The following is a 15,915-nucleotide window of genomic DNA, read 5'->3' on the forward strand; positions in this document are numbered from 1 at the left end:
CCCCAACCTCACCACTCCAGAGCCAGCCATGCACCCACCCAGGAGTTGGCGAAGGAGGGCCTTAGTCAGAGACCCCCACAGTCAGGGGGAACAGGCCCCAGGAGGCCCAGGCCGGCAGGGGTTGGCCCCACCGGGCACCGGCCACCCAGGTCAGATAGAGCGTGGGCGCCAGGACCCTAAGAACCCGAAAGGAGCCCCCCGCCCCCACAGGTAGAGGGCGCAGCCCACACCAATGGAGGGCCAGGATCCCCAGACTGCCACCTAGTGGCAGCATGGCCACAACCCAGTGCACCAGCTGCGCTCCCTGTATTCAGATTATCCGTCGAACGCTCCGTCCATTTTTCATATGCGGTCTATGGGGGAAATCCTGCTGCATTGCTCTCCCGACAGTCTGGATTGGCCTCGACTTTAACTCCATCATAAGAGGATGTGAGACAAACGTTCAAAAAACACATCCAATCTCGACCCAATGGTTGACCCGATATACTTCTGACCACAAAAAGGAAAATAACCCAAGCCCAGAAGCAGTGTTACAGCTTTAAGGGTTTGTCAACCTTTCTGCTCAAAATCTCCAAAGATGCTTCTTTGGTTGCTGGATTAGGTAAGAATCACCAATCATATTACTTCACCCCTAGTATGGCCGGATCTCTTCTAACTTTAACTGGAATATTGTTTTGTACATAAAAGGCTACTCCCCCTCCATGTAAAGATTACATCCGTCTATGTTCAAATGAGTGTACATTTAAATTTAAAACTCACAGAACAGTGTGGAAAAAATACTGCAAGCAAGGAAAGATAAACCTTGTGGAATAGGCAAAATTGAGGTTAAACTTTTAAAGATGGTGGCATGTTGTCATGTTTTAGGAACTATTATCAAAACCTTTATAATCCCTAATACACATAGTGTAGATAAAGAGACATTAATAAAATATTTAGATAACTTAAAGTTCAAGTGATGAAAATGGCAGCCTGATCAAACACACCTCCTTTACAGAAATCATAAAAAGTAAAAGGGAAAATTAGGTCAAATCCCTGCAGAAGATGGTTATATCTATGTATTTTATTAAGTGTATGTTGTAGGTGGCGTGGCCAGAGTGGTTAACCGATGGCAGTAGGCAGAGGTCCTCCAACAAAATGAGCATTTATTAAACAATGGTGCATGTTGTAACCAAAACAACTACTAAATCACAAAGGAAGAATAATATAAGTCAACAATTATCTTTACTGACCAAACATACCTGCAATTGAAACCGGCCTTAAATACCCTCGCAGCCTAAACCCAAAATGGCCATCCCCGGCACCTATCATTTTCCTGGTAAGCACACTAAACAGACATAAAATCATTCTTCCTCAGTAACCCTAGATAACCCTCCAAACAGTTTCCCCATCCACTAACACCAGGCACAATACATATCCAAAAAAACAGAATTATTAAATAATTTCTCAACACAATAGAACTCTTACCTCTCCTCATACTTGGTTCAATCCTCCCTTCATCACTTGGGTAAGACCCTAAAAAGAGCCTAAAAATCAGGAAAAGCAGCAGTGACAAATGGTGATGCCTACCCACTTTGTCACAGTGTACAATGACGTGCTCCAGAGAGGAAAATGGACAGACACCTGAAAAAATACAATCATAACAACTATAATAAAAGAGGGGAAAGAGCCAAAACAATGCTCATTATATAGACCAAACTCTCTCTGGAATACTGATCAAATATTTACAAGTATAAATTGGCTTTAGGATCTTACCTCATATTATAAACCTATCAAACTGGATTAGTTATTAATTAGATTTCTTAGTGATAATGTATGCCGTATGCTTACTATTACTGCTTACACTATACAAACTAAACACATGCTGGTGTTTACGTTGGATGCTGCAACGGCGTGCGACCGAGTGTCGTGGCCTTTTCTGTTTGCACTCTGGAAAAAATTGTCTTTCATAAGAAAATCATCCATCTGATTGTGGGAATGTGTCAAGAATGAAATGCCAGAGACCGAATGGCTTTTCCAGATAAAACAAGGGGTAAAACAGGGTGACCGCTCTCCCTCCAGATCTTCGCCGTCAGCATTGAGCCTCTGGCTGAGTGCATAAGGACTAACATAAGTATCCATATTACTAAAAAAAAAAAAGTTGCAAGAAAACTGAGATTATTGTTTAATTATCGAATCGTACATGAGATGAAACGCGCCTACTGGGTCAAGCCTCGGCTGTGGAGAGGTTTGAACAGCAGCTTTTCAGTGTGGAGTTTGCATGTTCTCCTTGTGTATGTGTGGGTTCTCTCCAGGTTCTTAAGCTTCATCCTCGTCCAAAGACACACAGGTTAGGTTAATGGTTCACTAACTCTCCCTAGGAGGGAGTGGTCGTTTGTCTCTCTGTGTTGGTTCTGCAATGCTAACTGGGATAGGCTCCAGCTTCCCTCCAACCCTGAAGTAGAAAAGCTGTGTAGAAAATAAAAGCTTTACCATGTGGCTGTTGGTGCACGAATGGTTCACGCCTACAGCTGAGAGGTTGCAGGACTGTTGTGATTAAAACAAAGATGAACGGGTAAAAGCATCACTTCGCCAAATGCTAACTATTATTTTTTTCTCCTCAGCGTACGATTGGCTACTTGGGAAGATGACTGATGTCAACCAGAGACTGTGTTCAACAGAAATGTGATCAAGGAGCTCTTCCTCCTCCATTACAAGGACCTGCTGCACCGGCTGCAACACACACTGCAGGTCTGTGTGAGTACACAACGTTCACCACGATGTGCAGCTCTGCAAACCCACCGTGCACGTACGCTTTCTAAGAAACATGAATGCAACACCCCACACTGACGCTGTGCTCCTTGAGTTCAGGTATTATCCACATTTTCCAAATATTTTTTAAAAATCAAGCAGATGACGAGGAAAATTAAAACGGTAAAACACACAACTTGCCTTTTTTTTATTTCTTTAAAATCGAGAAAACTGACTTTTTTTCCTGAGTCCAAAAAAATAACAAAAAGATATGTTTTGTGTTCAAGAAGCGAAACAAATGATCCCTGAGAGGCGTGAGAGAATTTACCTTTATCTTCAGGTGGATCATTGAGCTGGCAGGATACCACATCCTGATAAACTTTATCAGGACTCTTCATCACAGCTTCATCATCACCAGGATAAAAATCCTCATCACAAACTGTCTCAATGTGATCACCAGCCTCATCATCAGCATTATCTGTTACCTCAACCATCATCATGAATGCTACTTGATTAAATTAGATTTTAGCTGTTCAATAGCTGTTTAGAACTTTAATGAAATACTATATAGTAGTTTATGGCAAGTATTTCAGCAGAATGATTTTAGTATTTAAGAACTAAGCAGAAAGATAAAACCTTGAAAAATGAGCCAAGATGAAAATCATAAAAAGCTTATGAAAAGGTCTTCAATCTTTTCACCCCAAATATTTAATATTTGTATCAATGTACTTTTGTTTACTGGATGTTACTTTTGAGAGAATATAGTTTTCAGTGAAGAAGGCAGGTCTTTGTAGCTTAAACCTTAAATATATTAAATGATAAAAAAGTATGAATGACTATATTTATCATAGATTTGTCACATTTTTAGTGACAAAGAATATTTTTGTTTTTTTCTTGACTGCTGCTGTGCTGGACCTGAAGAAAACATCAGGAGAATGGACATTTGTCTCCCTCTGCTGGTCAAAACATGTTGTTACACCTAATGACTCAAAAGAAGGAAAGGACTACTTTATGAGGTCCCCCTTCTAGTTTCAGGTTAGACCCCCCCTTTTATCCATCAGTAATGCCTTATTTTTATGTGATCGATTGAAAAACATGTTTTAAAAATTCCTCAGAGATTTTGCTCCATAATGACGTGAAGCATCACACCACGATGAGAATTTCCCGTTCCACCACATCGCGAGGCTGCTCTGTCATATAAGGATCATGTGACTGTAGAGGCCGTTGGAGGACAGTGAACTCATCGTCATGGTGGAGATGATGTGAGCTTTGTGACATGGTGCATCATCCTGCTGGAAGTTTCCATCAGAAGATGCTACACTGTGCTCATAAAGGGAAGGACATGGTCAGCAGCAGGACTCAGGTAGGCTGTGCTGGTTAAACCAGGTCATGTTGGTACTATGGAGACCAAAGTGGGACAATAAACCCTCTGCCTACAAGGACAATCTGGAAGAGTTTTCTGCTAAAATGCTGAACTCTTGTGTGACAATGTGACTCACATGAAGAAGGTGAAGGAATGAATCTCCAGCTTGGCTTGTTGTGCTGCTCACAGCTGCAGCTTGTTGAACATGACGACGGCGAAGCGCTGGAGATGCTTTCACTAAAGCACGTAAACCTGAGGAGCAGATTGAACATTCACTACTTACACACTCCAGCTTGCAGGATTTTCAAAATGGAAAAAGGTTTTTGCTCATCAGCAACGTGAAGACGAGTGTCCAGACTGAACAGCTTTTGTGATTAGAAATCCTTTTCCCCTCAGCTGGACCTGCAGACCACATCTGTCTGCAGCACTTTCAGACCATCTGTAGCACACCTCGGTCCTTTGGCAGAGGTGGTGGACTTGCTTTTCTCTGGTCAGAAATTCCCCTCTGCTTTTCTACTTCAGCTCATTTCTCCTTTACAGGGTGCTGTGATCCATCAGTCACAACAATTAAGCAAAGATATTTTACAAGACTTTGTGGCTGGCTTTGCTCTTAATGCTGTGCAGTTTTTCATTTGTGGAGATTTTAAATTTCCCCTTCGTTCTGACTGTTAACACTTGGTCAACAACTTTTTACTAGTTATTGACATATTCATCCGTTTCTGGTGAAACAGGACGTGCATTAGACTTTCCAACATGTGTCCCATGGCTGAAATGTTAATGATCTGGGACAGAAGTATTTCAGACCATCTGCCTGAATGTTTTACACACCAGTCACTAAACTGACTGAACAAGATGTATCAACACTGACACACTCGACAGCTGCTGGCCAGTTTTCACATCTTTCTGGGCTGCCAACCACAACTTTTCAGCTTTTTCAAACATAACACAATTAATACATGCATTTCCCCGTTTAACATCAATGACAGCTTGGAGTTTTTTGTGGTAGTTGTGGAGTAAGGTCTTTATTTCCTCTGATGGTGAAGCTGCATTCTTCTCGGCAAACGGCCTCCAGTTCCTGTAACATCTTAGGCTGCCTTATATGAACTCTATGCTTGAGATATCCCCACGTTGGCTCAGTGATGTGGAGGTCAGGAGACTGGGAGGGAACCTTCACTTTATTCTGCTGTAGGTCGGCTTTATGTGTTAGATCTTTATCATGTTGGAATATCCAAACATGTCCCATGTGGGACAAATGCACAAACATTAATATTTCACACCTAAATTTACCGTTGCCTCATAAATCAAACAGTTTTGTGTTCAACTAAACTTTCTATGCATACAAATTGTTAAATGCATGTACGAGCAGGCGAGTACGTGCTGAGAAACTGCGTTCACACACACCATCAGTTTTCACACCATCGAGGAGCCTCACAGCTTCAGACCTACACGGTGCGTTAAAGTGCTGGTGGCAAGCTGGGTCATCTGGATTTTCATTGGATTGTAGGCTTTTCTCTGATTGTTTTAAAATCAGAAAGCCAATGAAACATGTGTACAACCAAGGTTACCCTTCACGCAAGCAAGAAACATCTTCAGAAAAAGGAAAGTAAAGCAGAAAAGAGCAAAAGTATGAAAGATGAGAGAGATCTCTCCGTCATTAAAACAGAATCTCTGTCTACCTTAATTATCGCTCTCTCTCTCTCTGGTCTGGCTTCATGTCCGTCTACGTGGTTTTCAAATGGCGGTACTTGGAGAGATTATTACTTAATTAATTATAAGAGATGAATGTATTTAATCCCAGTTCCATTTCAAATACCACTCACACAGATGCATACTTCAGTGGTCAGCTGACAGTGTTGCTAAATGATCAACTTTGGCGTTATATTTAGAGATTTCTCTTTGGTTTGTCGCTGATCGTTGCAGTGTGCAGAAGCGGGTTATTCTGCTTTCTTTTAAGGATGTGTGTGTTTACTTCTTTCATACACAGCAGTAACCAGTCCTGCAGGAACTCCTTCCTGGCAGAAGACCTGAATCCAGTTCCTTTAGCTCTCAAACAGATTAAACTTGTCTTGGAATTTGTTCTAGAAAAGACGACATAACATAAAATGTAGGCATCTGAACCATTATCTCACCCTTCTTGTTGTTGAAATCTACATTCTTCTTCTGCGCTCCTCCTCAGCAAGTCAGCAGAGCAAAGACGCTGTACTTAGCTGTCATCAAGATGAATGGAACCACTGTAACCGTAAGGAGGACCATTTATTAGACAACTACACAATCAGGAAAGGCTCATGACAAATAATTCATTTGTTTTGACCCTCTGTTGTGATCATGTGACAATTTTTTAATTCACAAGTTGATTCTAAAACAATATTTTGAATCAGTTGATCACAGTTTGATATGCATCTCATTTCTTCTTCCAGACAAAGTTTTATATAAATGTTGATTTTTACTTTTCCTTGTTTCAACTATGATTGGTAGGCCAATTCTACCACAGTATAAGTATTTTATTCTGAGTTTCTGTACAACCAAGATTTCTGTGATTTTAACCTGCCACATAGGGAAAACAGTGCAGCAGAAACTCCTGAAGGGGTATTAGCCTGGAAAAGTGGCTCCAACTCATCATTCTGGCTTATTCATCAAAAAGATTTCCTACAAGGAAATCTGCCTACAACAACAACAACAACAAAAAAAACACTATATGAGAGCAAATTGATGAAAAAAGTTAGTGCTGTTGGTAAACCTAACAGTGGATAAAGTAAGATGGTATAAAGACATTAGAATGCAAAGAAAAGAAAAGTGGGCATATAATAAAACATCTGCAAATAAAACAGGAAATAAAAAAAAGAAATAAAACATGAATGAATGTGACAGGCTCTTGTATCCTTGTGTACAGGATGCATATGGATCCAATCATTTGCTGCTATCACTCTGGGAAATCCAGTTACTGCAGAAGGGTTTGGTCTCATTTAATGACTGCAGAGTTTGTGGAAACCTAATAACTGTGTCCATCCAGCAAGACATGTAGGACTTGGAAGATCCCAGTTGTGACAGCTACCATATGCTGGAATGACCCAAATGCAAAACTTATAGACTTATAGGCAGCTTTGTGTCGTTGCAGGTATTGTGTGACTCCTTGTGGCTCCAAATGGATCCTGAGTTCCTCCAAAATGGCAGTGCTGGATGATTGTTTCCTCCTTCATACCTAAAATACTCTCACAAGTGAAAAACACGTTCTTTGTGTCTCCTTGCTTTGTTTTGATGTCTGGATAGTTTCACATGTTTCCTTCAAAAGCCGGGTTTCAAACCTCTTGGAGTCTTTTTTTCTTTTTTCATATATATATATATATATATATATATATATATATATATATATATATATATATATATATATATATATATATATATAAAATATGCTTAAGTATTAAAACTATTGTATGTTGGCTTCAAACAGCAAGTTTCTCTCATTCACTTGTCAAAAGTCAGTTGATTGAGGTGTTGCTATGGTAACGCCCGTAACGCCTGTCATTGGTATCCATACTGTATAGATCCCCCAAATTTTTACTGAAGTAATCTTATGAAGTATTTGTACTGCGTTACTCCACACAGTAGTTCTGCAATGTAGGAATCATAGAATTGTACTGTAATGATCATGGTCGTATCAAACCATTGTTGAGTAAACTGTAAATGTGAACAGAAGCTTAAAATGATGAAGAGGTAGAGTTTCAAAGATGTATTTCTCTCTTGAAGACTTTTTGGGATAAATATTGCCGTGTTAAAGCAAGGCAACATCATGCAGTGTGTAGCGTGGTACAAAAGGGATGTCCTCCACTACTATTTAATTTTTAGACTCTTTTATTTGTATCTGCAAAGTGCAACAAAAACATGTTTTAACTCCAGTTTTGCCACACGCAACTGCTTCGCGCTTATGTGTTCTCATTCACTTAACACCGCGATCGGTTACTAAGCAACCAGGCTTGCTACTAACCAGTGGCGGCCGGCCAATAGAGGGCGCTGGGGCGCCGCCCCCCCTGATAAAATGTGGAGAATGTAAAATTTATTTTTCATAATATCTTCATTTTATGTTCATAAATGTTGGTTTTACCCACTAGTATATGCTTACATGCAATATAAAATGTATCAGCTACATTTGCCACCTGCTGACGTTCATTTGATAATGAATTTACACAGACGTTACTGTCGTGGGGCTCTGGTCTGACTGCCCTAGCAGTGCACCCACATAGCCAATCATGTAGTGTAACTAGGACAAATTAATAAATATATGACCAATCAGTGTCGCTGAAACTTCTCGTCTTGGGGCGATAAAAATATTGCCCCTCAGCAGGAAATGCCGCGATATTTAAGATGTAAAAAAAAAAAGAAAAAACGAGAGCGACAGAGAGAGGGAACGAGAGAGAAGCTTGTGTGGTGCGGTCAGTTTGCGGAGAGATGGCGAGTTTAACGAGCGAGGAGCAACTTCCACCAAATTCGGTGAGATCCTTATTTATTTCCCCCTTTGCAAGAAGGACAATGGAGGAGAAAATCTGTGTTAAGGAATTGGGACCCGACAAGCCCGACCTTAACATCAACCAGCAGACCAAGGAGAAAGGCAAAGTTTACAACCAGAGTTTTTGCAGGAGTTGGTTCGAGCGGAAGTCGTGGCTTACAGGCTGTGGACTCGCCAATGCACTTTTCTGTTTTCCCTGCATTCTTTTTAAAAGTGACAGATGTGATTTAACATGGACACAGTCAGGACAAACCGACTTGAAACTCCTCTCCAAACGCATCAAGAAGCATGAACGATCAAGAGTTCATATGAAAAACTGCATCAAGCTAGCTGTGCTAGGAAAGATTAGCATAGCAACGCAGTTGGACACCGCATTGCGGTAAGAAAGCACAACGAAGAGGTTGATAAGAATCGTCATATTTTATCGAAACTCATAGACTGCATTAAGTTTTGTGGTGCTTTTGAACTTGCATTGCGGGGGCATGATGAAAGGGACACTTCTGAAAACCCTGGAATTTTCAGAGGTTTAGTTGACTTAATGGCGTCCATTGACCGGGACTTGAAGGACCATCTTGAAAATGCAACTGTTTTTAGAGGCACCTCAAAGATCGTGCAAAACGAGTTACTCGACTGTAAGCTGGCAGTTCTGAAAGAAAAAAATCATTGATGAAGTCAAAACAGCTGATTTTTTAGCCATCCAAGCTGATGAAACAACTGACATTTCCACACACTGTCAGTTAGTCCTGGTTCTAAGATACATTGACAGAAGCCACAATGTCCAGGAGCGTTTTTTTTTAGTTTATTAAGCTCTCCAATGCCAGCTCGGACACAATCGCCAGTGCCTTATTAGAAAGGCTGCGCATCATCCTTCCTGAGGGACAAGAAAAGAAGCTGATCGCCCAGGCCTATGATGGGGCTTCAGTGATGAGGGGGGCCACTGCAGGAGTTCAGCGAAAGATCCAGGACATCTATGGAAACGCTTACTATGTTCACTGTTATGCCCACCAGTTAAACTTAGTAATGCAACAAGCAACATCTCACATTCCCCAGATCAGTCACTTTTTTTCTGACTTTGGGGGATTTCCTTCTTTTTTTTCCAAGTCAAGCAAGAGAACGGCAGTGCTTGATGAGGTGGTCGCGCATCGCCTTCCAAGTGTATCAGCAACACGTTGGAACTTCAAGAGTCGTGCTGTTAACACAGTGTATGAACACAAGGCTGATCTGGAGAGGTGTTTTGAGACCATCCGGAACAGACCTGAATTTGACAGTCTTACAAAGAGAGAGGCTGGCGGCTACATGAGAATGCTTCAGGATGATGATTTTAGTTTTTTCCTGGCCCTCTTTCACAAAATAATGCCACATGTGGACATGTGGTACAATCAGCTGCAGAAAAGAAACATAGATTCTGACTACATCTCAGGAATCATCCAGAGATTCATTGACAGCATGCAGGCTATCAGGTAAACTTCTGTGCACAGTGTTACCCAAATGTTAATTGTCTCTGAATAGACTCTATGTAGCTTAATGTTCAAATACAGTAACTCATCATTTAATACAGTCTTAGAGTTATATATTATATGTTAACCAGTTTTCAGAAATGATTTTTGAATCATATGTACTGTTTGTGTATTATCAGAGAGGTTGTTCCTTCCCTAGTTGTGGGTCAGGAGTCCAGTGGACCTGTACAGGAACCAGCCACAAAGAAATGGCGGACATTGGGAGAAGACCGGAAACACCGTTTGGCATTGGAGGTAAACACTTACTGCTGTCACCTGGTGGACAGAAGAATAACAATTTTTCACCACACTAGCTGTTTGAAATAGTGCTACTGACTGAAATATACATTGTCATGTGATGATATGAATACATAGATCAGGGGTCTCCAACTCCAGTCCTTGTGAGCTACTATCCTGCAGGCTTTAGTGTTTCCCTGCTGTGACACACCTGACCCAAATCAATGTCTCATTAACAGGCAGGTGCAGAAGATGACAACAAGTTGTTGGAGAACCTCTTCATTTGAATAAAGTGTGTTGTACCTTGGAAAAACTAAAACTTGCAGGATAGTAGCTCATAAAAACTGGAGTTGTTCAGGAAAGGAAAGGAGAATTGCAATCTGAATAATTTTTTTCAACAAGTCTTCACAAACAAGTCATTTGATTCCGGTGGTTACTTGCTCTCAGTGTACATTCAATACAAAAAGTAAAAAAAAAAAAAATTAAAGTTATAAGATATAAATAAAAATAAGAAAAATGCATTTTAAAAAAGTATAAAGCTTATTGTTTAAAATGAAATGTCAAAACCTAGTTCTTACCTTTTTTAAATGACATATCATTTATTTTATTTATTTATTTAAATTAGGAAAATGCATATTCATCAACACATCGGCAAAAGCTTCAATGTAAATATGCCGGAGTTAGCACAAAGCTAATTTACATCCGTAGTCCTAAGGCAGGAAAGGACAGATAACACGTAGTCCCAACACAAGAAAACAAAAAAACAATACAGACATTACATCATAACAATAGACAACAATAGACAAATCTCACAGAGTTTAAGAGGCCCCAAGAAAGAAAAAAAAACCTAGTGTGAGCATGCTTGGTTGGTTTTCAGCCAGTGTTTCAGAGCTGTTTTAAAGGCTGAATACGTGCCACAGTTCCTGACATGGGCTGGCAGTGTGTTCCAGGTTTGTGAGCCTCTGATTGACCCCACCATTTGACCAAATTTTGTCCTACGCCGCTGTACGTTACAGTCTCCTCTGGTCGAGGTATTTGGCCGATCACTAGGTTTTTTACCTATAAAATCCATTAAGGGAGGAGGAGCAAGTCCATTTACAACTTTAAAAATAAGGCAAGCATCCATAAAAATTTGATAACTTTCGAAATCCAAAATATTATACTTACTTAGAATGTTACAATAATGGTAGTGTAATGGCTTTTTGTCCAGAGTTTTCAGTGTTCTCTTAAAGAGGGACTTTAGTGGCTTCAAAATGGCCTCTGAAGTGTGAGACCAAGTGGTATAACAGTAGGTGATATGACTAAATATCATGGCGTGCATATAAGCCTTAGCTGATTCTGTGGTCAGAAAGGGTCTTATATGCTTGAAGTTTGACAGATTAAATTTAATCACATGCAATACTTTTTTCACATGTTGCTTAAAATTTAGATTAGAATCAAAAACTACTCCAAGATATTTAAATTGTTTCACCACATCCAGTCTCTCTCCATTGACTAACACAAATGGTTGTTCGGCCTCTGCTGGCTGCTGGGAAAAAAACATACAAACTGTTTTTTTTGTATTAAGATGTAGACAAGCGTCATGGAGCCAGTGAGATACTGGCACCATAGCACCAGAGAGTATTGCAGCGGCTTCACTTTTGGTTTTTGCATGAACATATAATACTGTGTCATCCGCATATAATTGGATTTTCACAGTTTTACATACATTGGGTAAGTTATTGACATATAAACTGAATAAGATTGGTCCTAGTATTGAGCCTTGTGGGACTCCAGCAGAACAAGGTAGAAAAGTAGATTGGAAATGTTCTATTTGTACAGCTTGTTGCCGGTCCGACAGATATGATTTAATCCAGCAGAGAGCACTGTTAGAAAAATTAAATTGTGTTAGTTTAGCAAGGAGCACATTGTGATTGATGGTGTCAAAAGCACGTTTCAAGTCAAGGAACACAGCGCCCACAAAGCCGCCCATGTCAAGTAGATGTTTTAAATTTTCTAGAAAATAAAAGGTGGCAGTCTCTGTGGAGTGATGTTTCCTAAAACCGAACTGCATTGGATGAAGAGATGTTTCACTATTGTTTAGATGTTGAGTTAGTTGTGCAGCAACCCATTTTTCTGCTATTTTTGAAATCACTGGTAATATACTTATTGGTCGATAGTTCTCAGATTTTGTTTTGTCTCCAGATTTAAAAACTGGGGTGACCCTTGCAATCTTCCTATTCCTTGTTTAATAGATTGGTTTACTATATGTACAATTGGACTTGCAAGGCCTTCTTTATGAAGTTTTAAGAAATGTGTTGTCAGACCAAATGTATCTCTAGCTTTTGAACTTTTTAAAGACGCTATTGTTTTTATAACTTCAGGGACAGAGATTTCTTGTATATTAAATACAGGTTTAGTGGGATCTAAAGAAGTATTAGCGATTACAGGGCATTTAAGATTCTTTGTTAATTCTTCAACTGAGCAAATGAAAAATGTATTAAACAAATTAACAATTTTGCCTAAATCATCTGTCAGTGTACCATTTACTTGAAGCTGCAGATCCCTAATAGGTCCATCTGTATTGCGTCTTAGGAGTTTATTCAGATTATCCCATATTATCTTCCCATTTCCATTAGCACCTTTTATAATGTCAATATAGAAATTAGCTTTAGCTTTACGTAAATGTTTTATCACTTTATTGCGGAGTGATGTAAAAATCTGCCGATCACATGTAAGCCCTGTTTTGAGACTTTTTTTTTTTTTTTCATGTTATAGGTATGCGACACCATTATGTGCCATGCCAAGGAGAGGTTTTCCTTCACCAAACACCTGGTCAGTGCCACTCTGCTGCAAGGAGACTTGTTCCCAGAACACGACAAGAAGTTCCCAGATTCCGCGCTGGATACTACGGTGGAAGCATATCCCTCACTGGACAAGGCCAGGCTTAAACCAGAGCTGTCCTTGATCTACAGTAATGAAGAGTTCCAGAGCTGCAGTGGTGCACTGGCTCTCTTTCAGGTTCTGATGGAGAATAATCTCCAAGACACATTTACAGAAACTGTAAGTCTTCTCAACATCCTGATTACCACGCCAATGACCACATCAGAATCGGAGAGGTGCTTCTCAACGTTAAAGAGAATAAAAACATTCCTAAGGAATATAATGGCACAAGATCGCCTTAATGCTTTGGCTCTGCTCTCCATAGAGAAAAAACTAACACGGGACATCCCTGATTTCAACACCAGAGTCATTGAGAAATTTGCCACTCAAAAAGACAGATGAGCAAAGTTCCTGTACAAATAAAAACTGTCCATTCCCTCCACTCAGCTATCACACTGTACTCACGTCAGGAACACAAACACATTCTTCTTTCTCTGATTCACTCACACACAATGTTGATATGTATAAATTCAGTTTATACCCTTTAATATTTGACTCATTATATTTGATGCTTTTTCTATAACATGCTTAGAGTATTATATTGCTGAAAACTGTTTAAGTTTCTTTATCCATGAAAATGGTGATTTGAGGAGATTAAATCATTACTGTGAAACTGTAATCGTCTGACTGTTGATTTGAATTCTTACACTAGACCAGGCAAAGCAATGTATTGTCACGTCAGCCCCACCTAAAACATTTTTCACCAGCCGCCACTGCTACTAACTAGCCATTTTTAGCATGTAACCGGCTGTTAGCTGAAAAAGAAACGTTTATACAGCATAACACATCAAACCTTAGTTATAAGCACACATTAAACATTTTCACAGAGCAATCACACAGTTCCCCATTTCCCTTCTTACCTGCAAAGAGCAACAAAAACATGTTTTAATGCCAGTTCGCAGTGAACGCGCCCTCTGCTGGTAGAGGTTTGGCACTACATCATGCTGGATAACATTACATTTCTGAACAATAAATCGACTTTTCTTCATCAGAAAAACAGACACTTTTCACAAACCTTTGAACATTAGCTGTACTAAGTACAAATAATTATTTATCAAATTAACTTGAAAATAACTGTAATTTGAGTGCAGGGACCCACTGATGACTGTCTGCCACAAGTGCAGATGCTGATCCTTATTTTATAATAAATTCATAAGATGGGAAATGTTTGGCTGCATAATAGCAGAGGTGATTCTTTCAGAAATGGAGCCTTTCTACCTCGTGGCAGATGGAGCAACTTTATTATATTTCTAACGTGTTCTGAACAGGAGCATCATCTGTAGTCTTTCACAGAAGATTTTAGCTTTTTATGAAAAAACAAACAAACAAATGGCTGATTTAAATCCAGTGTCACGAGAACTTATTTCTGATTAAGAAGACAAACGTGTAGAAACTTTGAGAACGTTTGAGCACTTCTGTTGTGAGAGTGAAAATGCTGTATTTTCTTCTTTCAGTTTTCTTATAAACAGCATCTTTTTCTGTATTCAGTATGTTTGCTCCTGTCGGCCACCACAGTTAAGCACTTTCTGCTACATTATATTGTATGAAAAGTGGTTTAATAAATTTTGATTTGATTTGACTTGTTTGACTTTGATGTCGGTGAAATGTTTTATGAATTGCATCCAACAGTCTTTATGTTTCCTGTTTTACTATCTTGTTGGTAAGTCTAATATTTTGTCAGTCATTCATTTTCCTAACTGCTTAATCCAGTTCAGGGTCGTGGGGAAACTGGAGTCTATCCCAGCAGTCTTTGGGCAAAACCCAGGGTACACCCTGGACAGCTCGCCAGTCAATCACAGGGCTAATATTTTGTCATACTACACTATATTCCCTGTTAGGTAGGTAGGTGGAATATAATTAGCGCAATAATTATATTCCAACCAAAGAAAGAAAACACCACAAGGATCCCCACTACAAGTTAAACTCAACATATATGCAGGGTTTCACTGCACAGAATTCATCCCTGTTTTCACATGTACAAAAGCCCAGTGCACATGTTGGAAAAATGATCTTGTTCAGATCCCGCTTCGTACTGGAACCTGAATCCCCACCGGTTCGTGTCCGGACCAGAAAGGCCTGTTTTATACGGACCTCGCTTGTCTTTGTGCAGGCTAAAGGGACGTTGCTACGCTACACAGCCAGCATGTCGTCCAGCAGTAACAGCAGATGGATAACTCACTTAGAAGCTCATCTGCTCCTCATGTGGGACACATGGGTTCATGTCTGTCGTAGTAGACGCCATCAACCTCACACATGCCGACATACCACTGATGCTACAGCAAAGAGAACTCAGAAAGCTGTGTGTGAGGAGGTCTGTCTGGACCCATGCCCAGCATTTTTTAGGGGAAAAGAAGTGATGAGTAGTCAGCAATGAAGAGTGACCACCTCTCCATCTGGAAGTGGAGGAACTTATAGAAAAAGTCTGTATTTCAGTAAAATTAAGACCATGACAAACCTAAAGGTAGAAAACCCTCGAGATGGAAACAGCTGACATCTGACTGAGCAGCTCAGTGGTTCGCAGGCTGAGGATACACACCTGAGTGTGTTTGGGCATGCTATCAAATCTTTGTTGGTAAAACTTTAGAGATTTGGATGGCAAATGAAAAAGTCAGAGAAGCTCTGAAGAAAGGCAGAGCTGTGTGAGAGGATAGCTCAGACTGATGGAGGAC

Source organism: Telmatherina bonti, assembly GCF_933228915.1.
Source record: "Telmatherina bonti genome assembly, chromosome: 23".
Lineage (NCBI taxonomy): Eukaryota > Metazoa > Chordata > Actinopteri > Atheriniformes > Telmatherinidae > Telmatherina > Telmatherina bonti.